The sequence below is a fragment of the Xyrauchen texanus genome, chromosome 24 (genome assembly GCF_025860055.1).
Source record: "Xyrauchen texanus isolate HMW12.3.18 chromosome 24, RBS_HiC_50CHRs, whole genome shotgun sequence".
Lineage (NCBI taxonomy): Eukaryota > Metazoa > Chordata > Actinopteri > Cypriniformes > Catostomidae > Xyrauchen > Xyrauchen texanus.
Genome location: NC_068299.1, coordinates 22,237,524 through 22,261,606, shown reverse-complemented (window position 1 = coordinate 22,261,606; position 24,083 = coordinate 22,237,524). Strand labels below are relative to the sequence as shown.

Here is a 24,083-nt window from a genome sequence, read left to right as displayed (position 1 = left end):
GTAGTAAATACACGAGCAGTATCTAACACCAACAACCGATTAGTGAACAAGACTGACTAGCTAGCGCTAATGTTATTTTCCCCTTGTCATTTCCCTCTTTCATGTTAACTAAAAGCAAATCTGAATGATGTACAATTTTAGCTTGCTAGCTAGCGATCTAGCTAAAGATAGCTAGTGAACTCACTAACGATAGTTAGACTAGCTCAATAGCTGGCCGCTGACTAGTTTTGATTTCCTCACGGTTGACATGCATTGCATTGGCTGGAGAGAAGTGTCATAGCTACCTTAATATTTAACAATTGCCAGCAATTATGTTTTTGCAACAAGTAGAATCAACCATTATTCCTCAATTTATCTTATGCTGAGTTCCATTTAACTCAGGATTTTCAAACTTCCTACTAGAAAAAGTGCAAATGAACACCACTTCAAGTAGGAATTCCAATTGGGAAACTCGTGCGGAACGTTTCAACACATGTGCCCTTCAAGTGGAGTTAGAAATATTGTAATAACGAGTTCCGAGCACATGAACGGCTCTCCAAACTCATATTAACGAGTGGGAAATGAGTGGAATTCTAGATGAGAGTTTCCGAGTTGGGACATTGGAAGGGGCGTTTCGACATAAAAGATTATGAAAAGCAAACATTTTGAAAAATTATTTCAATGCATTTACTTCAATAATTATATATGACAGTCAACTAATGACTCAACCTTCACGGTTTGATTTAAGCAAATTAATTAATAATATGTTAGATACCATGCATTAATAAATCATATGTCAAGTGATGCAGGTTTATTCACTGTTTATTCATGGGCTTTTGCCTTCATTCATTGCGTAATTGTTCAAGCTTGGCTTCATCCATATTTTTTAACCACATAAATGTGTGACGTCATTGTAACGAGTGCCTGACTTGAAGGTACAAGCTTCCTAGGTGCACTTGAAGGTAGTGTCCGATTTCGCTGAGAAGCAGGTGCGTGATGTCACACAAACATGTCGTCACAAGGGGAGATATACAAAGTAAGTAAGTGATAAACATGAACTTTTATTAAGTTCAATTTTTAATTGAGTCAAAGTTCTTACATTACATGATGTTAAAGTTTGTTTAACAATCATCTACAGAAACAGGTGTATAAAACATGGTATAACAGGAGCATTGCAGTTTTGTTACCTTACACGCCATCTTCAGAGCTTCTGGCAACGGAATGCTGATTTCCTGAAATAGGAAATCAGCAGACTAACAAAGAGGTTGACTGGCACAAAGTATTTTATGTATTTTGAAAGTACACAAATACCAAACTTAAATGTATTTTAATACAAATTAAATTCGATTTTTTTTTTTCAAAGACTTTAAAACACAAAGTACAAAATATTAATTTGTATTTTAAATACATATTTCAAATACATGTATCTGAAATACTGCCCATCCCTCGTCTGAAAGCTGGTGTAGGGTATGCAGATCAGGTTTGGGGAAATGTATAATTAATTTCAATGATCGTAATCAATGATTAATCATACGATTTGACCCGGATACCAATACATGTAAAAACACCATTCAAGGGCTTATATAGTCCAGGAGTCTGCTTCAAATATATATAGATAATTAAACACAATGAATTATAATTAATTAGGAATATACATTATATGCAGACAGGCTATATTAATTTAATTAAACCCTCAATGGAATTGACCCGTAGGCTACCGCAACCAGTCAGTTCGTCCAGCGAACAGCTTTGCTACATATTCCTGATCAATTCTCTTGAAGGTTTATTCTTAGTTATAAGCTAACTCATCAAAGCACGTTAACTTACTTTGATAATATCAGCTCGTAGCTTAAAATCGCACATTAAAGAGGCTTTGTTTTATGATCAACAAACACAGACAATCAAGCATATAATTGGGTTTAATACAAGGAACTAGGATATATCACTACACTTGACAAACAGACACTTAACATGTAACATAAAATAAACAGAGTAAAAGCAATAAGGAAAATAAAGAGATTATTAAGGATAGCAACTTATTACAACAGTTAACCCTTAAGAGCCAGCAAATGGAATTACACACTTTAACACGTTTGGATTTCAGATGAAATAATACTTGCAAAATGGACCTTAGTGTGGCTGAGCAAGACTGCGTGTATGTCGTGTCCTCGTGGCGTTCTTGAGACGGAGGATTTCGGTTCGGTGTTTCCAGAGCGTGGAGTTGAAACTCACTTGAAGAGAGAGAGTTGAAGGGTTGTTCCGAGAAGTTGCAATGTTCAGCAGAAGAGAAGAGAGAGATGTAAGATGGCTTGAAGAGATCCGGGAGAAGTCCAAGGGAGTTCCAGAAGTGAAGTGGGGAAGTTGGGAGCAGCCAAGAAGACTAGAAGAAGAGAGTTGACGTGTTCAGCAGAAGAGGGTTGAAGTAAGAGTTGAAAAGGAAGATAAGAGAAGGTCCGTTGTTGGTGCAATTTATGCCCTTAGAAAACGTGTCCCACCTCTCATTGGCTCGACCAATAAGAAGAGTGGAAGTTTCAGGCGGGAATTTGGTTTATTGCCCTTTGTTCTGCGAGGGGTGGTAGCCGATGAAGAAACTAGAAAATATTCTTGTAATACTATGTTGTTGTTATCGACATATCATGTACACAGTCATTTGAATCTTCAAAATACCAAGTTATAGAGACCAAATATGCCACACATATGATTTCGGTTAACCATAGTATGCAAAGTCTAAAACATTAACCCATTAGAGTTTGCAAGAAAACATAGATCAAGCAACATTTAAGGAAATTGTGAGATGGCACATTAGATACATGTCAATATTTTTACCACATGGATTATATATATATATATATATATATATATATATATATATATATATAGGATTAAAAGGGGTTCATTTCTCCTTCTCAGTACGAATTTGGTGAGAATCAGCCCTGTCTGAGCCTTCCTTTGGGAGTCAGTAAAATTCTCCTTCCTTTGGGCAGGAGAATGATTCCTTTGTCCCGTCAGGCTCATTTGCATGTTTATGACTGTGTTTATGACGGTAAGAGATTTTGGGCTGAATGACTCAAAAGATGGTAAACATAGCGAAATACAATTCTAAGGTGATCTTATATTTATATTCAGCTAGGACAAGTCGTAAGGTTTAATTTGATACCAAGAAAAGTATATTTGGTACCCTTAAAAGTGGATATACACTATGAGGCTGTTAGATATACGGCCTCAGAGTTTGAACTCTACAACAAAACAAGTTTCAACTATTTTTGATCTAACATCAGAAATTCACAACAAATTAAACGTATTTTCTTAAGAATAAAACATTTCTAGGTTTTAACTGGAAGACACACACATTCTCTGTTGCCAACTTTTCACGTGCCCTTTTCTCACGTGGTGAAGCACAGAGTGTCACATGTGCGGGGGTTTTTAGAAAGCACCACGAGGATCCTCTGTCAATAGTTCCTTGTTTCTTTGTCAATAGCGCATTGTGCTGTGGAGACTAGTCGGCGCTATTGCAGTAATTAGGGGAGTTTTAACAGTAAGTTCTTGTTTGTTCGGAACCTGCTGAGTTAATGATTATCCTTCATTGATTGCTCCAGACGCTACACTGGTGAGCTACTGACAGATAGAGCCGGGAACAGAGAGCTGGGTTAATTTAGTCCACAGGAGATTGGGGTTGATGGTGTTAAAAGCCAAACTGAAGTCAACAAATAGTATCCTTGCATAAGTCTCTGGTCTGTCTAGATGTTGAAGTATGTAATGCAGTCCCATATTGACTGTGTCATCCACACATCTGTATGCTCTAAGCAAATTGAAGGGGATACAGAAAGGGTTCAGTGATGTCCTTCAGGTGGTCCAACGCCAGTCTCTCAAATGACTTCATGGCCACAGACGTCAGAGCGACTGGTCTGTAGTCATTAAGTCCTTTGATCTTGGGTTTCTTTGGGACAGGGAGGATTGTGGAGCATTTGAAGCAGCAGGGAAATTCACACTGCTCCAATGATCTGTTTGAAGATGGGGGCCAGCTGGTCAGCAAATGATTTTAGACAAGTGGGTGAAACACTATCTTTTAGCGTACTTGTACAGCACCGCAGCTCCTCCGAATAAAATGTCCAACCGAACGTCCGAATAATCAAAAACCAGTAAAAGATTGTTTGGTGTGTGCTGCCAAATATTCAGCAGCTTTTCTCTGGTATAACTGATCAGAAATAAATTACTAAACACAGGACAAACTAACTAAACCATAAAAAGAAATGGAGAGCTCCATACCGTGGCAGCCATCTGTGGCGTCATCTTGCAGAGACCTGTCTTTAAAGAAGCAGCCCTCAGGGACCCGAAATTTGGCACTCAAAGAAAGCAACAGAAAAAGACAGCAGGGAGTGTAACCCTCCATGAATATTTCCATCAGTTAATCCTTAGTCTCTCTGGCTCTCCTCCCATTGTGCTCGCGTCCTCTCAAATGCCTGCTTCTGGTCTTCAGTTTAATTCAACCAGCCTGTGATTAGCTGTGGCTTGTCGCCAATGGGGCTGGATCAGTCTACTGCCCAATCAGACAATCTCTCGCCAGCAGGCCACTTCCCCAAGCCTCTTCATGGAGCTCTCATCTCTCCAAGATGCAGATTATCGGCTGTAATGGGCTACACTAGCAACACAGCCTCAGGGCAAGATAGAAGGATCTGTGTTATTGCAATGAGATGGACTGGTTAGATTATTTAATTGACACTAGAGACAGACCTCCAGCTTAGCTAATGAAGTGCTTGGAGTGGTGCTTATTGTCTGGTGGAGAATTTATTGGGTCACATTTCAGTCCGACAGGGGTTCTTCAGAAGCTCAAAGCCAAGCCAACTATTAGCTGGGTCTCAGGGTATTGCACTCTGCCTTCACTTGTTTATATGGTGAGACAGATATTAACTCTGCCCCTCAGCCCCCAAAACACTATCTGATGTTTGAATTGGAGGTGGAATTTTGCTGACTTCCAATGATAAATTCTCAAAGCCATTTTTGGGGTCATATTGTGGTTGCTGAGCCTTGCTGTTAGTGGTGTGTGAGAAGGTGCATGGCTCTTTCATTGGAAGCTTTCTGTGTGTTTGGCCCTAGACACAGTGATGTGGAAGGATACATTTCTCCACTCTCCTGTCCCACAGCCTCTGGACAGCCTGCTTGGATGGCCTTGTCAATGTCACCGACAGATGTGCCTGGAAATTTCCACCCTTATTTATTCCTGTTTCACTCTCCTCATCACTTTACCTTGTTTGCCCTCTCTTTCCTCACTGTTTTTTCTCTCTCTGATCTATCTCCTCTACTCTGAATGACCTCTCTTCTGGCATGATGTGTGTGTATTTGTGTGATCACATAAAATGTTAGTGTGTTAAATGAGCTGGAACCAGAGAGTGGAAAGGTAAGCACTGCAACGTGCAGGTGTGAGTGTATGTTGACGGATAATCTGTTTAGATATTTAGTTGGTATAAAATGTATTTGAGTATTCAATGTTACATTTGTGTGTGTATACAGTGCCTTGCAAAAGTATTCAGACTCCTGACCAATTATCACATATTGCTGAATTACAAATGGCGCAATGAAATGAAAAACAAAACTGAAATATCTTTCTTGCATAAGTATTCAACCCCTGTGCTGTGGAAGCTGCCAGGTTACACCAATGAGAGAATTTGCACTAATGACGACACAGTCATTTTACCATTGGCATTAGGTCTGAAATGATTAGTCAATGTTATCGACGACGTTCAACAATAAAAAATTGTTGACAAAAATGTCCGTTGTTGAATATTCGTTTGATCTAATTTAATGTAACATTAGATCACTTTAAACTCTAATGATGAGAGCAGAACTGCAGTTCGCACCTGACCTAGGAGAGGAAGAATTACACAGTTCACAGTCCAGATGCACTCTAAACTTTCCAAACAGCTTCAGGTGATGTAGATCACAAAGCATGCTGGAATTATAATGCAAAAATATAAAGTAAGTAAATGCAGAAGAACTCTAGTTGTGGAATAAGTGGAGCTGGAGCTTCACTGAAGCAAAACGCTTTCTGCAACTAGATTATAACGTATTGGCTTGCAAATTATTGAATCATAATATATGTCACTGTGCATTTCTTATCTTGAAGAAAGTTGGCAATATGCAGCTTTATTAATATGAGAGAGATTGTTTTTTGGTGAGTTAAAGATAGACTGAAGTGAAAAGAAAGGTGAGAGAGGGTAGTATTCACCCCATTATACACTGCAACAAAATATGGATTTTGTTTTTGTTTTGGCTTGTTTTCCAGTATAAATATGTAAAACTCTTTTAAAACAACTTTTGTTTTAAAAGAGTTTTAAAAATTATACTGCAGAAGAAAACATTGTTATCTTAAAATGTTGAATATTTTATTAAAAATACACATACTTTAAAATGTCTAGAAATCCTTTTAAAAAATATGCATTCACCTGAGAAGCAACATATAATATATTTAAACTTTCTTTTAGAGAATAGATCTTGAATATAAGGATATTTTGTCTTTACTGCACTCACAGAAGTATATCAAAGTAAAAAATACACTCCTATTCAAAATGCACTTTCTGTATATTTAAGATACACTATTAAATATGTTATATGTTGCTTCTCAATTAAATTGATCTTGTTTTAAGGATTTTTAGACATTTTTAAATGGAAAACAAGACAAAAACACTTGATAACAGTATGATTATTTGCAGAGAATTTCTTTACTGAATTAACCTTATAAAAAAGTATTTTTTCTCCTTTAATTCAGTGAATGTCATTTAGAGATATTTTTAAAAGATATTTTTTTTCCCCTCTGTATTATTAGTAAGCACGTTTTATTCAACATTTTAAGTCGGGGCACAAGCTGATTAATCGTTACAATAATTGCCGAATAGTTGAATAATTGTTCTAATAATCGTTAGGTTAATCGTTTATCAAAATAATCGTTAGTTGCAGCCCTAATTGGCATCCACCTGTGAATCATTAAAGTTGCAATAACATTTTCTGGATAAAAATCGCATTGTTGAAGGATCATTGGTCAGGCTGTGAATCTGAAGGAAAATGACCAAAGAGCATTCCCCAGAAGTTAGAGATAAAGTAATAAAAATGCATGGATTAGGAAAAGGGAACAATATAATATCCAAATGTTTGAATATCCCAGTGATCACAGTTTGATCAATAATCAGGAAGTGGAAGCTGTACCACACCACCCAGGCACTGCCAAGAAAAGGCCTTCCCTCAAAACTCAGCGCTCTAACAAAAAGGAGTCTTGTGAGAAGAGCCACAGAGAGGCCAACAATCACTTTGAAGAAGCTACAGAGTTCAGTGGAGTAATGGTGCACCAGTCAACCATATCATGAACACAGCATATTGCTGGCCTGTATGGGAGGGTGGCAAGAAGCCATTACTCAAAAAGTAGCATCTGAAAGCACGTCTGGAGTTTACCAGAAAGCATGTGAGTGACCCAGCTGTGATGTGGGAGAAGGTTTTGTGGTCAGTTGAGACCAAGTTAGCGCTTTTTTGTCCAAAACTTAAATCGCTGTGTGTGGCGGAAACCTTAACACTTCCTATGCCTCAAGGCACACCATCCCTACAGTGAAGTATGGTGGTGGCAATATCATGCTGTGAGGATGCTTCTCATCATTAGGGACTGGACATCTTGTTAGAATTAAAGGAAGAATGGATGGAGCAAAATATAGGGAAATACTGCAAGAGAACCTGCTTCAGTCCGCTAAAAAAACTGAAGCTTGGGAGGACATTCACCTTTCAGCAGGACAATGATCCCAAGCAAAGGCCAAAGCAACATCGGAGTGGCTCAAGAACAAAAAGATAAATGTCCTACAGTGGCCCAGTCAAAGTACTGATATCAATCCTTTTGAGAATCTGTGGCATCCAACCAACCTGAACAACCTGGAGCAAAACTGCAGAGAAGAACGGGCAAAGAGCATATGTGTGCAAAGCTGGTACATATGTACCATTTGTAATTCGGTAATACGAGAGAATTGGTCAGGGGTCTGAATACTATTGCAAGGCACTGTATATATGTGCATTTTCTTTCTCTTTCTGAATTAATAACTCACTGACCAAGGTGACACCTTATTATATGTGCTCTTTACATTTAGTGCTCTTTACAGTGTGGCTTTTATAGCCATTCTTGGTCATATGTTTAAGACAAACCATCCATCATAATTAAATAGAGGTTTCAACCTTTGTTCTTTCATCACCCTGTAACCAAACCAAGCCAGTCAGATCTCTAGCTCTGCCCAATCCTGAGAGACCCAGTGAAACATTTCTTGTTGAAAAGAGAGCACATCCTTTCTACATGCACAGCTGATTGAGCCACACGTTCCATCTCAGCTTCTGAGAGCCCCATAAAGGCTAATTCCACTCAACACGGTTGTTGAGTTTTGGATATGATTGTTAAAGGAATAGTCCATCCCAAATGAAAATTCTGTCACTATAAACAGATAATGTAAATAATTTACATAGCCCAAATCAGTATGGTGACACATCAAAAACATAAAACCTCATTGGTATGGCCTGTACATGAGACTGAAGCACCAGAAAGCAGTTTATTGCAGGAAAACGGCTTAAGGACCAGTCGTGTTCACATTCTTTGTGTAAGCAGCATACTCTTTACCCTCAAATAACATGTGGATTGGTCAGTAAGAAGTGATGTAATCTCTCCGCAATGGTGGTGTAAACAATGAACGTATCTGAGGAGGACTCTTTTTGTTTTTTGTTGCATTGCTTTATTTCCAGATGTCCCACAGATGTTGCTGTTTGTTTGCTCAACTTTTCTTAACGGCCTGCTGCAACATTGCACTGCAATTGTAGTGTTTCCCTCTTACGTCATACGTCAGGATTCCCCAGGTGCCCTTGAATACATACGTACATGTACACTCTTCAAAAACCTATATGAACATTCCTTATGCATTTACATAGCCACAATGCAGCTTATGTTTCTTTGTTGTTTTGCTTTGAAAAGATACTTGAGGAAAGTTTATATGGTTACACATGGTGATTTAATAATGTACATAAACCATTTTTGATTTTGATTCAGAAAAAAACTAAACAAATCCTATATTGTGATACATTGATGTTAACATGATATAAAATAACTCATTGGTCATATTGCCCACCTCTATTTCTCAACATTCCAAATCCAACTGCCTATTTAAACATGTTAGTGTGTGTATTTTTTTTTTTGTTGGGGCAGTGTGAGATAGCCTTTAGAGAGAGTGCATGTGTGGGTTTTTGGTAGCTGTGTGCTTGCAGATCTTCGGTTCAGTCGTTGCATTGAAGCTGCTATGACACCTCCTGCACTCCCTGCCATTGGTCTTCTCCTCACTGCTTCTCCACAACGCTATTCAGCCCTAGAGCACCATTATGGTGAATGATGGAGAACGCAGCACTGAAATAAATTAAGTCGCTGTAAATCACACTGGGATGTGTTGGTGGATCTCAGCGCTTGAGCGCTGCTGAGTTCTGTTGGAGATCATTGATTTCTGAGGGTCTGTAATTGGGGAAGTGGAGTTAATGGAATGTGCTGGAATGAAAACCTGGTCAAAGGAGGTGGTTAAAGATGACGTGCAGTGTTATGGTCAAGGGTTATTCATTGTCATAGTTTTTGTTTGAACATTTCTGTCTTTAATATCTGATTTTGGTGTGTGGAGGGTTACCTCTGTTTGCCAGTTTGCGGTCCATTTTTGTGATGTAGTCATCCTTTATTTTTAATTATGTGATAGTGTAAGTTGACGTCTCTGTAAGTGATCACATGACCTCACATGAGATCAGTCTCAATGACCTTTTTGGTAGGCCAGTTTTGTGGTCACTCTAATCATGTACGAGTATGAGAGCAATGTTAAAGATGCCATTAGATGTCATTCGCATTTAATCCTTAGTAGCAGTAATGCTAGAGTTTAGAGTTTCTGATCTTCAAATTCATTGATTTGTTTTTCATCACTCAAAACTGTTAAAAAATAAATATATAAATAAATAACAGGATGGATAACACCTATATTTTGAACTGAATTGTTTTCTGTATTAGATCTTACACAAGCATTCTTTCACAGCAAATATGTAAATATAGAGAGAGATCTAATACCTTTGAAAAGGCTGAAAAATACACAACAATGATGATCACTCCTCTTTGTTTTATTCTCCCTCTCCACTTCAACACCTCAAGGGTCAAGCAGCTTTATGACCCATGGTTGTGCTGCAGTGCCCTTGAGCAAGTTATTTATGAAGATGTCTAGTTGTTAATTTGTTTTTTCATGACCTTAAAAACAAAGTGGAAATACTGTCATTAACCTCCTCATCTAATTTAAAACCCTAATGATTTTGTTTTTTCAGTGGTTCACAAAAGGACTGAACAAACAGATTTTTCCAAGGTGGGACACCTGGCAAGACCCCAGGTTTTAATATACTGTACCCAAGCGTGGATGAGATTTGAGAGCTACGAATGAGGGGAAGATATACCAATACTTTTGTTCCATTTATAGAGATTTTGTTATGCTTTGGAAAAGAGCAGCTTTGGCATTCTGCAAAACATCTCCTTTTGTGTACCACTGAAAAGTCATAGGGGTTTGGAACAGCATGAGGAAGTAGGGTTGCACGGTTTACCAGTGCTATGGTAGTACTGCCTATGTATGCATAACATCTTTTGTGTACCACTGAAAAGTCATAGGGGTTTGGAACAGCATGAGGAAGTAGGGTTGCACGGTATACCAGTGCTATGGTAGTACTGCGTATGTATATGTGGTAAATATTATTCTAGCTAAAACCTATAATGTAGTCTTTTTGAGTGGTGTCTCTTTCACGCAGTACCCTTTAAGAGCACAAAATACTGTTTAGAATTTGCCCCTTATATGGTGTTGTTTATTTTTTAAAGTGTGGTTTTTCCATGGTTCAAACATGCACGTCTGAATCAGCATGTTAAATTGTCGTTCTATCTCTTAATGGATAATATGGATTTAATGAAAACTTTGGAGAGTGAGAAGCTTTTTATAAAAACACAATTCACATAGCGAGATTTGGAATTATTCTGGGTTTTGCCTGATGAGACAGGGAAAACCCATCTGCTGTGAATGTCGACAGAAATTTCAAGTCAAATGTGGAAACACCAGCAACCTTATTATACACCTTCGGACACATCCGACTGCTTCTGCAGAATACACATGAGTTAGTGCCACTTAATTTAAAAGTTATTATGCTTAACCTTTACAGATTTACTGTTTTTTTAAATAAATCAAAAAATCGAATGTTGTACTTGTTACAAATGCATGGTGACGGTAACTTCGCACTTATGATCAGATCGGTTTGATCACGCCCCTGAGACGTGCAATCACAGCGGTGTGCAATCTGCATTCACACTGCTGTTTACCAGGAGAGAGGGGCTGAAGCGATTGAAATAATTAAACAGCTGCTCAAAATAGTCTTTTTAATGTCACAGTATCTTTATTTGTGTTACCAACATTCAAATATTACAGAAGTAATGGAATAATTCTTTAAATGGTTGCCATTTTTTTATTATTATTAATTTTATTTACATCAAACTAAGAATGTAGGCTAATAAGTAACCAGTTAGTCCTTTTGAGCTTTCTCCTAATTCATCCATCATGTATTTTCACCACTTCCAGAGCAACAAGTGGAATGGCTAGTTTCTAAGAGCACCTTTGTTATGAAAAAATCTGAATCCAATGCAGCATTGCAACTAGATTTTGTAGATTTGAGAAGTATTATATTGTATTTTTATAAATTGTTAAGAATTAACTCAATATCATGTGGTATTGTGATACTCTTTGGTGTTGTGATACTTTAGCTGGTATTGTTTCGTAAGATATGATTATGGTGTAGTGACATCCCTATGAGGTAGAATGACATTCCTTCAATTCATAACTTTAACCTGGACATAAGAAGGGCAGAGATGGGTCAGCTACTGCTCATTTCTGGGCTTCAGAAATTAAAACTTGGTTTCTTTTTTGTTTGACTTTTTCTCCATTTCCTTGGAACTCCATTTTGTAATTTTGTGAGGTTCTTTTTCAAGCTTATTCATATTTTAAGGAATTTGCTTCTGCACAAATAATTGTACCTAAATTCTCCAGGGCATGTCTTCCTGCATATCTCATCTACATTTTCTGATAAGCTCCAACTTCTCTGCCCCTGAGTGGAGAGGGAAAAAATAAATAAAACTCTAGTTTCGCACCAGTCGAAGGCTCTAAACAACTTTTTTTTTTTCTTCTCTTTTTTTTTGCATTGATACTTTCAGAATTTATTTAATACTGAATTCACCCAAAAAAATCATCCCAGAAAATGTGAAAAAAAAAAGGCCACATTTTTCTGGTCCTGGGTATGTGTGATTTTTGTTCTAATCACATCCACATCAAATTTGACCTATTGACACTGGTTGATCTCATGTCTCAGAGGCAGATATGTGTAAAAGCTGTGCCCACTGCTGAGGATTAAGACAGTATTTGTCAGGATAAGAAGATTAAATGGAAATAGGATCGCTTCTCTGCTTTATCTCCTCTGCGTGCTTTCTTTTGTAGCAGAGATGATAAAATGCCTTCTGAGAGGATAAGTGTTTCTTCAGGGATGCGAGAGGCCTCCGTCTGCCGTATTTTTCTTGTGGTGATGTCTTTCTATCAGCCTTAGTATTTAAACTTATTCTTTCTTTCATGTTCAGGTATTCTCACTGATGAATTTAAAATGTTTTATGAGTGCTCCTTACTATCCCCCCTCACATGATTTATGATAAGATTTATCTGGAGTTTTTCCCTTCATTCTTAATAATTTTCAGTCTTGCTTTGCTTTTTCATCCTACGTCTTTCTCTCCATCTCGTGGGTCGTAGTTCCAGGTATAATTAAGTCATTCACTGTCATTAAATTGGCCACCATGTTATGCTACGCCCCCCTCCCCCTGCTTTGTGTCGATCTCGCCCATGTGGCCTGCAAATTGGGAGAAACGCTTGGCTTATAAAATGTCATTGAGATTGCAGCATCTTAAAAGGGTATTTCACTTATTGCTTCTCTCCTCCCTCCACTCATCCTTTTTTTTGTTTTTCTTTTCTTGAGATATGCCCATGATTCTGACTATTGCCAGCCCAGCCCTCCACAATCTCCAATATGATAATTTTTTAATCTTTTCCCCTGTCATTGCACATGGAGCACTGTCATGTTTCACGGGTCTCTCACGACTCCCTGCCGGAGCGATGAGTCACAGCCATTCATAGTCCATTGCCAGTCACATCCTGACCATACGCTCACCACTGCTACCTGGTTTGTAATTGTCAACTGTTTTTTTTATGGTCAATGACATTACTGATCATTTTTATGTTCAAATATGTGATTACCAATATGCAATACCAATATGTTTTTTTTTTTTGACAATTATAAGTAAATGAATACAATTTTGACTACTATGGTAACACATGTTATGAATACAACTATTAATATTTTAATAAGAATTGTATTGATATTTCATGCTGTTATTTTTGCAAAGTTGTTTGGCACTCTGAATTTGTGTGTGTGTGTGTGTGTGTGAGCGTGTATTTATCACTTTGTGGGGACCAAATGTCCCCATAAGGATAGTAAAACCTGAAATTTTTGACCTTGTGGGGACATTTTACATAAAACATGGAAACCAAACATGTGTGTGTGTGCGTGCGTGCGTGCATATATATATATATATACCGTAATTTCGGGACTATAAGCCGCAACTTTTTTCCCACGCTTTGAACCTCGCGGCTTAAACAACGATGCTGCTAATATATGGATTTTTCCCGCTTTCAAATTTTATTTAAAAAGAAAGAAAAAACATTCTGTGACGTGCTCAGTTTTTTGGCGGCATGAAGCTTTTATTAGACCAATGAAATTGCCGAACAGGTTAAGGTCAAACAACTTTTTTGTTTACTGTTTAGATTAAATCGAGCACGCTCAAACTTCCCATCATTCTGATTACGGTAGTAATTTTGTCACCCTCAAGACACGGAGAAATGCATATGATGCAGCTTTCAAGTTGAATGCGATTGATCTGGCTGTTGGAAAAGTATATAGAGCTGCTGCACGGGAGACGTTGGAAACAGCAGCGTGATGAATTGACAACTAAATCTGAGGCTATTCAACTCCGACACCGAAGGAGATGACTTCAATGGTTTCATGTGCACAAGAGGAGGAAGATAGTGACCAATGACTTTCTTGCTAGGCTACTGTTTACTGCTAATTTTTTATTTTTTGTTACAAGCCGTGTGTGGCAGCGGGGGCGTGGTCAAGCGCCCGTCTGGGAGAGAAAAGCGGTAAGGGCGCTTACACCTGAGCTAATGTCTAACACCTGTGTCTAATTTCAGTAAGCGTGGGGAGAGCGGCATAAAAAGGCAGCAGAGAGAGTGAGTGAGTGAGTGAGTGACAGACAGACACACACACGTCAGTCTAGTGTTGGCGCATAGAAGTCCAAGAATCGAAAAACTTACATTGCTGTGGCCATTAAAAGTCTTACCTGGAACGTCAAGTGCCCTGCTTCACGTGTCCTTCTTGGGAAAAGTGTCACCCTGGCACCAGTGTGACAGTTTTCAGCACTTGATGTAAGCGCCCTTACCGCTTTTCTCTCCCAGACGGGCGCTTGACCACGCCCCCGCTGCCACACCGTGTTTCGTTAAAGCCTATTTATTTTTGTTACAAGCCGTGTTTCGTTAAAGCCTGTGTAAAGTTCATTTGTTTCAATGTACCGGTAGGCACCTGCGGCTTATAGACAGGTGCGGCTTATTTATGTTCAAAATAATATTTTTTTGAAAATTCAGTGGGTGCGGCTTATATTCAGGTGCGCTCAATAGTCCGGAAATTACGGTATACATACACACACACACACTGATGAGCCAAAATATTGACCACCTGCCTTATACGCTGTTGGTCCTCTGCGTGCCACCAAAACAGTGAAGACACGCCAAGGCATGGAATCCACAAGACCCATGACAGAGACCTGTGGGATCTGGCACCAGGACATTAGCACCAGATCCTTCAAGTCCTGTAAGTTGTGAGGTCGAGCTACCGTGGATCTGACTTTTTGATCCGGCACATACCACAGATGCTCAATCGGATTGAGATCTAGGGAATTTTGAGGCCAGGGCAACACCTTGAACTCTCAGTCATGTTCCTCAAACCATTCCTGAAAAAAAATATATATATATATATATATATATATATATATATATATATATATATATATATATATATGTATATGTATATGTGTATGTATGTAGTGTATGTGTGTGTGAAAGCGATTATCCATCTATATATATTTTGTTTGCTTCTGCACATGCCAGATGACAGTCAGTGGACAACCAAATTAATAAAGGGGTAGATGGTGTTTGTCTGGTTCCTACCTGCTCTTACAGAGCAGGAAGCTAATATAAGTGATTTCAGCTGTCTCCAGTGCTGTCAAACAGTTAGCCAGTCAGAACACTCTCCACAGGCTAAGGGAATTTAGCCAATCTACTAGCACCCTGCACAAGAGACGATTCACTGGAGAGGTGGGTTATGAGAAATTTTGTGTAAATGAATGGACCATAGAGTAAAATATTTCACTGCTTATTTTATACTGCATAGTATAAAGTACTGCCTACTCTTTTTTTTTTTTTTTTTTTTTTTAAATAGTGTGTGAAATACTTTGCATAATGCAATGATAAACATTTCAAAGAGTAGCATGCTATATTGTTGGCACAAGGTCTCATTATATTTGACCTGATTACAAACATGTTAAATTCAGCAAGTGGTGTCCAGTTGTAAAAGAATTAAAACAATCTAGTTACATCATAAACATTTAGTAGTCAGCTCATATATTGAGTCAGGAGTCAGAGATTTCACCTGATATTACTCCCATTTCATTCATCACACTAGAAATTAAAGGTCAAGGTGACCTTGCTGCAAGTGCACTACACTGTGCACTGCCGTTTTCTTCACATTTTTGCAAATGTAGTAGGTCATCCGGGGTATTCTATGCATACAGAAAATTGGCATACTGTGCATAGTAAACAGACTTCTGTACATACTGCAGAAAAAAGAAAATTATGTTAGTATGCTGTTCTGAATAAGTCTTTTGCATATAGTGGGAGCAAGCAAAGAATCATGGAGGAAATAGAGGAGTTCTGGGGTTGGGAGTGGAGGGTAGAGTTTGGAGATTGTTGGTACTGGGATTCTTCCAGGAATGATAGCCATGCTTTTAGTTTCTCTATCAATATTGAATCAGTCAGTGTAGAGTGGCTCTCACTGGGACTTTGACACTCTGCAGAGGTTGGTTTGTGGAGAAGATGAGAACAGTAATGTTGAACTTAAATGTTAACTAATTGTTTACTTGAAATGCCTTTGTGGTTGTGCCAATGGCATTCCCCATGTTAAACACCAGAATGCTTATCAATGTCCATTATGTATGCTTATCAATGTCCATGTGCAGGTGTGTGTTGATGTCTCTGGGTTTTGTGAGAAATCTTCGATGTCTCTCTGAGTTCCATTAAACATTAAACTCTCAATCTGCAACAGCAAGAACAAAGGAGTCTTCCTGTGTGCTTCATCTGTTGTCTTTTGTGCCCACCTTCCTTGTTCTCTCTCCCTCTATGCATATCTCCCTTTCCTTTTCACAGTATCATTCTCTCCCCACATGTGCTTGTTTTCTTTAGGCCTCCTGTTGTGCAAGACCAGCCACTGAATAAAGCCACTGCACAAATGCACAGCAGCACATAACTCCTGATGCACGCTGGTTATTGCAATGATGATCAACAAGTCGGTGCGTTGTCTGAACAACTATTCTACTGATTGTTCTTAAGGAAGCCCTATATAAAGACTTGTTTTGGGTTCATCTGACCCCGTTTGGAAAAGTTTTTGAGATGGTGTTTACATGCGAAGCATTTAAGAATTGAATGAATCAATAGAATTGATTCAATCAATGTAAATTGCTAAGGAGAAAAGAAAAGACATTTGCAAAAAATGTGGGTAAAATTATTACCCCCTTTGCTTCATTGATGTCTGTTCTAAGGAATTTTACACAGTTTAAGAGCCATTTTAACGGATTCACAGGGTAATGTGGTTACCTATGTTTAACGTAGGTCATTGGTTTGATTGGGAACTGGCAATTACACTTGTCAGAGCAGTAAATCACAAGTTCAATTATTTTATTTGCAAAATGAATGCATCATTTTCTGAAATGTCTCAATAAATTGGCCTATGCACTTAAATTACATTATTTATGAAAAATAGTACCTTGATACAGTGCATCCGGAAAGTATTCACAGCGCTTCACTTTTTCCACATTTTGTATATTACAGCCTTATTCCAAAATAGATTAATGTAATTATTTCCCTCAAAATTCTACAAACAATACCCCATAATGACAACATGAAAGAAGTTTGTTTGAAATCTTTGGAAATGTATTAAAAATAAAAAACACATGTACATAAGTATTCACAGCCTTTGCCATTACACTCAAAATCTTGTTTCCACTGTCCTTGAGATGTTTCTACAACTTGATTGGAGTCCACCTGTGGTAAATTCAGTTGATTGGACATGATTTGGGAAGGCACACACCTGTCTATATAAGGTGCCACAGTGGTCAGAGCACTCTGGACCTCAGACTGGGGTGAAGGTTCTTCTTCCAACAGGCCAACGACCCCAAGCACACAGCCAAGATAACAAAGGAATGGTAACGAGACAACTCTGTGAATGTCCTTGAGTGGCCCAGCCAGAGCCCAGACTTGAACCTGATTGAACATCTCTGGAGAGATCAGAAAATGGCTGTGCACCGACGCTCCCCATCTAACCTTATGGAGCTTGAGAGGTCCTGCAAAGAAGAATGGGAGAAATTGCCCAAAAATAGGTATGCCAAGCTTGTAGCATCATACTCAAAAGGACTTGAGGTTGTAATTGGTGCCAAAAGTACTTCAACAAAGTATTGAGCAAAGGCTGTGAATACTTATGTTCATGTGATTTTTGTCATTTTTTTATTTGTAATAAATTTCAATTTGCAAAGATTTCAAACAAACGTCTTTCACGTTGTCATTATGGGGTATTGTAATCCATTTTGGAATGTCGTATGTTTATAACTACCCATGACACTGCAAAAAGATGATCTTTCAGAACAGTGTTTATTTTTTTTATTTTTTTTTGTGGAGAGCAAGTACAAATGTCAAATTGGCCAATGGGTGAGAATAAATGAGAATAATCTCTGAGAAAGCATGAGAAAGTTCTTCTGAAACTTAATGATTTTGTTAGTTTGGCAAAATGTTCAATCTTAAATTGGTTTGACCATTTAAAAAAGCCTCTTAACTATGTATGGAAAGCATAGTTCATTTTTGTTCTCAGTAATTCAAGCATTCTCAGAAAATTTAATAGATTTTACTGTTGAAGGGGTGGATTTATCCCTGTCTCTTCAGCCTATTGATGAGTTGAATACATTTACTAGTAATTGTTATAATCAAAAGGTAAAGTTTTTTTAGTCATGTGTATTTATTCCGGTTATGTTATAATTATTCATCAAATCACTTTGTCACTCAACCATGTACACAAGTGCAACAGTGGGTGAAAGTGTTGGGTGCAGTTCCGAGCAACATAGCAGTCATGACAGTGATGAGACATATACAAATTTACAATAAACATCAGATTTACACAACACAATATACAAATAATAACATACAATGTACAGTATATAATACACACAATATAGAATACACAGTATACAATAAAAAAATGTATATATAAAACATACAGTAGGTTGTATTGTGTTGTATTGACATTTAGGCTGTCAGTTGATAGTCAGTTGCCAGTTTGTTGTTAAGAGAGAATATAATTTGTGACAGTCCATTGTGAGATTAATGAAGTGCAATGCTGATGTATATTGATCGTGAGGGATCAAGTGTTCAAAGGTCTGATTGCCTGGGTGAGGAAGCTGTCATGGAGTTGGCTGGTGCAGGTCATGATGCTGCTATACCGCCTGCCTGATGGTAGCCGTGCGAGCAGCCCATGGCTGAATCCTCTGGTGATCCTCTGAGCTTTTTTCACACATTGCCTGGTATAGCTGACCTGGAGGGTGGGAAGCTTACCTCCGATGATGTGTCTGGAAGTTCGCACCACCCTTTGCAGGGCTTTGCGTTTGTGGGCGGTGCTATTGCCGTACCAGGTTCATTCCAAACATTCTCAGCCGTCTCAGGAAGAAGAGGCGCTGGTGAGCCTTCTTCACAATGGCCTCAGTGTGGACGGACCATGTGAGTTTCTTAGTGATGTGGACACTGAGGAACTTGAAGCTGCTGACTCTCTCCACTGGTGCTCCATTGATGGTGATGGGTCTGTGTTATCTGTCTTTTCTCCTGAAGTCCACCACAAGCTCTTTGGTTTTACTGATGTTGAGGGAGAGGTTGTGCTCCTGACACCAGCCTGTCAGAGTGTGCACCACCTCTCTGTAGGATGTATCATCATTGTCAGTGTTCAGACCTAACACCGTCGTATCATCGTATCAAACCTAATGATGGCATTGGAGCTGTGTGTTGCCACACAGTCATGTGTGTACAGGGAATATAGTATATTTCGGGTCATTTGGGTATTTTTCCTCTGAGGTGTGACTGAGTGTCTGACCCAGGTCAGGAATGCCGTTAACAGTGCTTACTCATTTAGCACGGCTCCCAGAGAGTGGATACACATGTGAGTTTTAACCATTTCATTGATCACTTATTCAGTTATGTAAGAGTTTAATTGTGTTTATGTTTAAGGTCATTAATTGCTGAAACAAATACATTCTAATATATTCACAAAAATATATATCTGTTATAATTATTACATAATAAATCACCTCTTCTATAAACATTTCATTCTATTTTATTTAAATCATTAGTAATTGAATGAGATTTTAGTTATGATCTTATTATTATCCATGTTTTTATATGGTTCGTAAAATTGCATACAACATATCTACCTCGTGTAATCATTGAACTGAAACACCGAATTATGATTTTATTGTCATATTGGGTGACTATGTGCCTTTTTAGGCCGTGTGTGTGTGTGTGTGTGTGTGTGTGTGTGTGTGTGTGTGTGTGTGCTCTCTTTGTCTTTCTCCTTGCTCTGTCCTAATTTCCCAGAGATTGTGTGGCGGCTCTGCATTCCACCAAAGATTATGGAGAATTCATCCCATCCTAGTGGAGATAGCACCTACCCATTGCAATGTCTAACTCATTCAGTGTTTGGATTGTTTATGGTGCGCTATCTGTAACACCAATGATGGGAACTTGATTAATTTTATGTCTAACTAATTATTGTTTGCACAAAGGTGGAAACAGACCATATTTGTAAAGTGCTAAAATGTTTGAAGTGACCTACCAGAATTTTAGAAAGTGTTGTACTGTGACACCTCTATATTCAATTTGCATATAACTATAATTGCTTGTGAATGTTTTTGAATGGGTGCTTTTTATTTTTGTCATGTGTTTCTTTCTCTTTTGGGGTTCTTTTTCTTCTCCTCCTTTCTTTCTGAACCCCATTGACTTGTGATTCTTATTGGAACCGCAGAGAACATTCAGTAAACTCTCTCTCAATTTTTTATTCAAGTTTTTATTCCTCAATATTCATATTGGGGACCCAGCTGTTACCTCCTACACTGCATATTCTTGCTGTCAGATTCAGTTACTATTTTAATTGATTTATTTAAAACCATTTAATAAATTTTTTGTCTTTGTTTTACAAATAGGCCTATATGTTAAAATAGGATTCCAGCGGATCCTTAAGTCTTAAAAGGCATTGAATTTATTCATCTGAAAATAAGGCCTTGATTGATATTAAAATCATTCTGTCAAAAGTCTTAAAAATGCCAAGACATGGGAAGTAGGATTTTATTAATAGTTTTTTTTTTTTCTGATGTTGCAATTTAAAATCTAAAAATAATCTGTAACATCTATTTTTTTTTTATATAATTACGGAATGCTTCCCGCATTAATGTCAAGCAGATCAGGATAGTGGAACTAACAACACTCATATTTTATTTGCGGCCGCGATGCTCAGAGCAGATGCACTTTCTGCTACATAACAGCGACATGGTGAAGTGAAAATTCAAAGAATATTGGCTATTTAACAGTGATGGGCAGTAGCTTCGCTACAAATACTACATTTCTGAGTAGCGAGGTGGTAGCTTTGCTAGTTTCTAAATCAAGTAGCTTGTCAGTAGCAAAGCTTTATTTTTGATTAGGTAGGTAGCTTTAACAAAATCTACACCGCTACATCATACATCACATCAATGTTTACTATCGGCAGTTTTGAATTGGAACTAAAGATATCTGACTCATCTGAGTCGATTCTTTACAATTAATTGGTCAAATGTGGTAGCAAAGAGGTCTGAATCGGTTTGCAATTTAACCTGAATGACTCCAAAAGCTCACACACGTGCTGCTGAACTGCTGATCTCACTTGATAACAAGAGATCATTTGAAAAATATGTCAAATTAAGATAACACTGGTTGCAGTGGATCTACAATCAATGGAAACCAAACCTGCAAATGTGTCCTATTGTTTGCCAGTGATGAAGGTCTTTAACATGTTCAACATATGTTCAGCTTGTGAACAGCACTGCAGGTAGATCGTCTATCTATTTAGGCTGTCTCAATTGCTTCTGTCTCTTTATGTAATCTCAGACTGACACAATGTTCAGTGGGGGGCTTTGAGGGCGGCCATGACATCCCTGTTCTTCTATTCTTATCTCTTCTATTTGCAAAAGTCAAGTTTGGGAGCCTAACATTTATATTTCCTATTGACACACTAAAGCTAATGATATAAATAACCATCTTAAAAAAAATGCTTTTGTGAAGTATCTTATGTATTAAGACTGTTGCACAGTTCAGTAGTTCTCAGCCAATTGTGTATTTTTACTGATGATTCATGGTTATGTCGTTTAATGTTAGTGTGTTCCACTCTAGAAAGTGTTACATAGATCGTACATTTTTCACTGGACCAAAAAAGTCATGTTTTATGTCACAATAAACATTTGGGCAAAATTGTCCATAACCCTAAGTAATTGATGTATTTTTCTTCAATTTGGGTTATTGTACAGTTGGTCTTAAATTTAATTCCGAGGTGCATTAAAAAGTCTTAAATCTAACTTGCCTTATGCTGTAGGAAATCTGTAAAAATACATTAAAATCTGCAGCAAAGCTTCAAATGCATCCTGTCTGACCTGGATATGAACCCGGGCCACTGAATGTACTGCCAGTAGGATTAACCACTGGACTAGTGTCCCAGTACTATTTGTCTGTCACTTGGTTGATTTTCAGGTTAACCAAGTCATTTTTCATTCTTAAGAAATAAAAGCAATTGAAAATATATTATTGACACACATTAATATTGCAATTAAAATAATTCCACTTGCGATTTACTGCGCCGACAAGTGTAATCGCCAGTTTCCATCTGAACCAATGTCCCACGGTAACTTGGAAAACCAGATCTTAAACTGTGTCATATTCGTTAGAACAGACATCAATGAAACAAAGTGGGTTAATAATTATACCAGCATTTATTTTTTTTATTATGTGCAAAGCGTTTTTCTTTGCTCTTTGGCAATTCACATTGAGCGAATCCGCTGAAAAGGCAAGTGAAATTATTTACATGCACACACACATACCCAGTTAACACGATCCCCAGTTGATCCATAACACCGGCTCTGCTTTGCCCTAACAAAAAGGTGCGGGCTGGCGCTGTGGCGTCATTACGTACAAAAATGTCCCATTTCATTGGCTAGGCATTGACCAATAAAACGACTTAATTGAACCTACCCCCTTCAAACACTGGTCTTGCTGTCTCGCACAAGGATTTTACAAGTGCACAAGTGAGTTTTACTACAGGTTTTTTGTAATAGTTGCAAAAGTCAAGGTGTGAAGATTTAAAGTTGCAGTGTCAGATTTGAGAGGTTGTAAGTGCCGATTTGTGGATATACTGCGAAAATGAATTTAACTTCAAAAGTTAATGTGTAATGCAAGTTTTTGTCTGTAGTTGTATTTATATGAATGTCATTTTGCTAATTTTTTGACTACTAGTCTGCAATTGTGAATTCAGAACACTAGCTTTGAATTACAGTCTGTGAGTGCAGATTGCAATGTTCAACTTCAAAAATTGAGAAAAGTTCTCAAATCCAATATTTTGTCATATTGAAATTTAGAAATTGCTATTTAAATTGCTATTGCTATTATATTTTGCATAAAGAAAATTAAGTGAACTACTGGGACTATTAAGATTTTTTTTTGTGACAGTAAATTGTGACAGTATTTTCAGGACACTGAAGCACATTTTATTGCACAATTCAGATGATTGTAGCTCATTTGGAGGTTTTACTTTTACTATTCCCATTATTTTTAATGATGATTCTCATAAACATCTTTTTTCTATATTTATTTTTATAAAAATCATTGAAAATTAAATGCAGCACCAAGGGAGCACTACTACGATGTATAAATACCATTTAAATAATATAGGTTTTTTCACGTTGTGGTAATGAGAATATCATGATGACATAATGGGGAATAAAATGTACTGTCATAAAAATGTCACAATGTAAGATATCTTAATGGCCCTAAAAATAGCCTTTATTTTCTATATGCAAAATACACATTTCTATTTATGTCTTGTTGACTTTGGAGTAAAGTAAGACTGGGACATTTTCTGAACCGTTTTTTTTTTTTGAGAATCACCTCTGTGTGGCTCAGCTGTATTGCCCTTTCTCTGTATATGCATGTCTTCATAACTCATACTCTCTTTGCATTAGTCCAATTATTGGGATCAAATCTCCCAGCACAACATCATGCTTTACCTTTCACTCTTGCTTTCACCTTGTTTAAATACCCCTCCTGGATCTTTCTGCTGCTGGATCAGCAATTATAAATATTGTGTGACAGAATTGCCAGAGTCTCTCTGAAATTGGTCAAGGGGAGGGTTCTTATCTCTGCGTGGTTTGTCAATACCTATGCATCAGTACACACAGATATACAAAGCACTTCAGTGGTCTTCAGATTATGTCTAGGAGAGAAGAGTGCACTGCCTGAAACAGACACTTCGCAAATGAGAGAGTGCAAATATTGACTGCACCATGACGCATCTGA

At 37.8% G+C, this 24,083-nt stretch overlaps 1 protein-coding gene across 2 annotated transcripts in view; it reads left to right on the top strand.

The window, feature by feature from the left end:
• LOC127617676 (bifunctional heparan sulfate N-deacetylase/N-sulfotransferase 2-like) overlaps positions 1-24,083 on the top strand; it is a 212,220-nt gene that overhangs the window by 130,966 nt on the left and 57,171 nt on the right. The gene's annotated exons all lie outside the window — the stretch shown is intronic.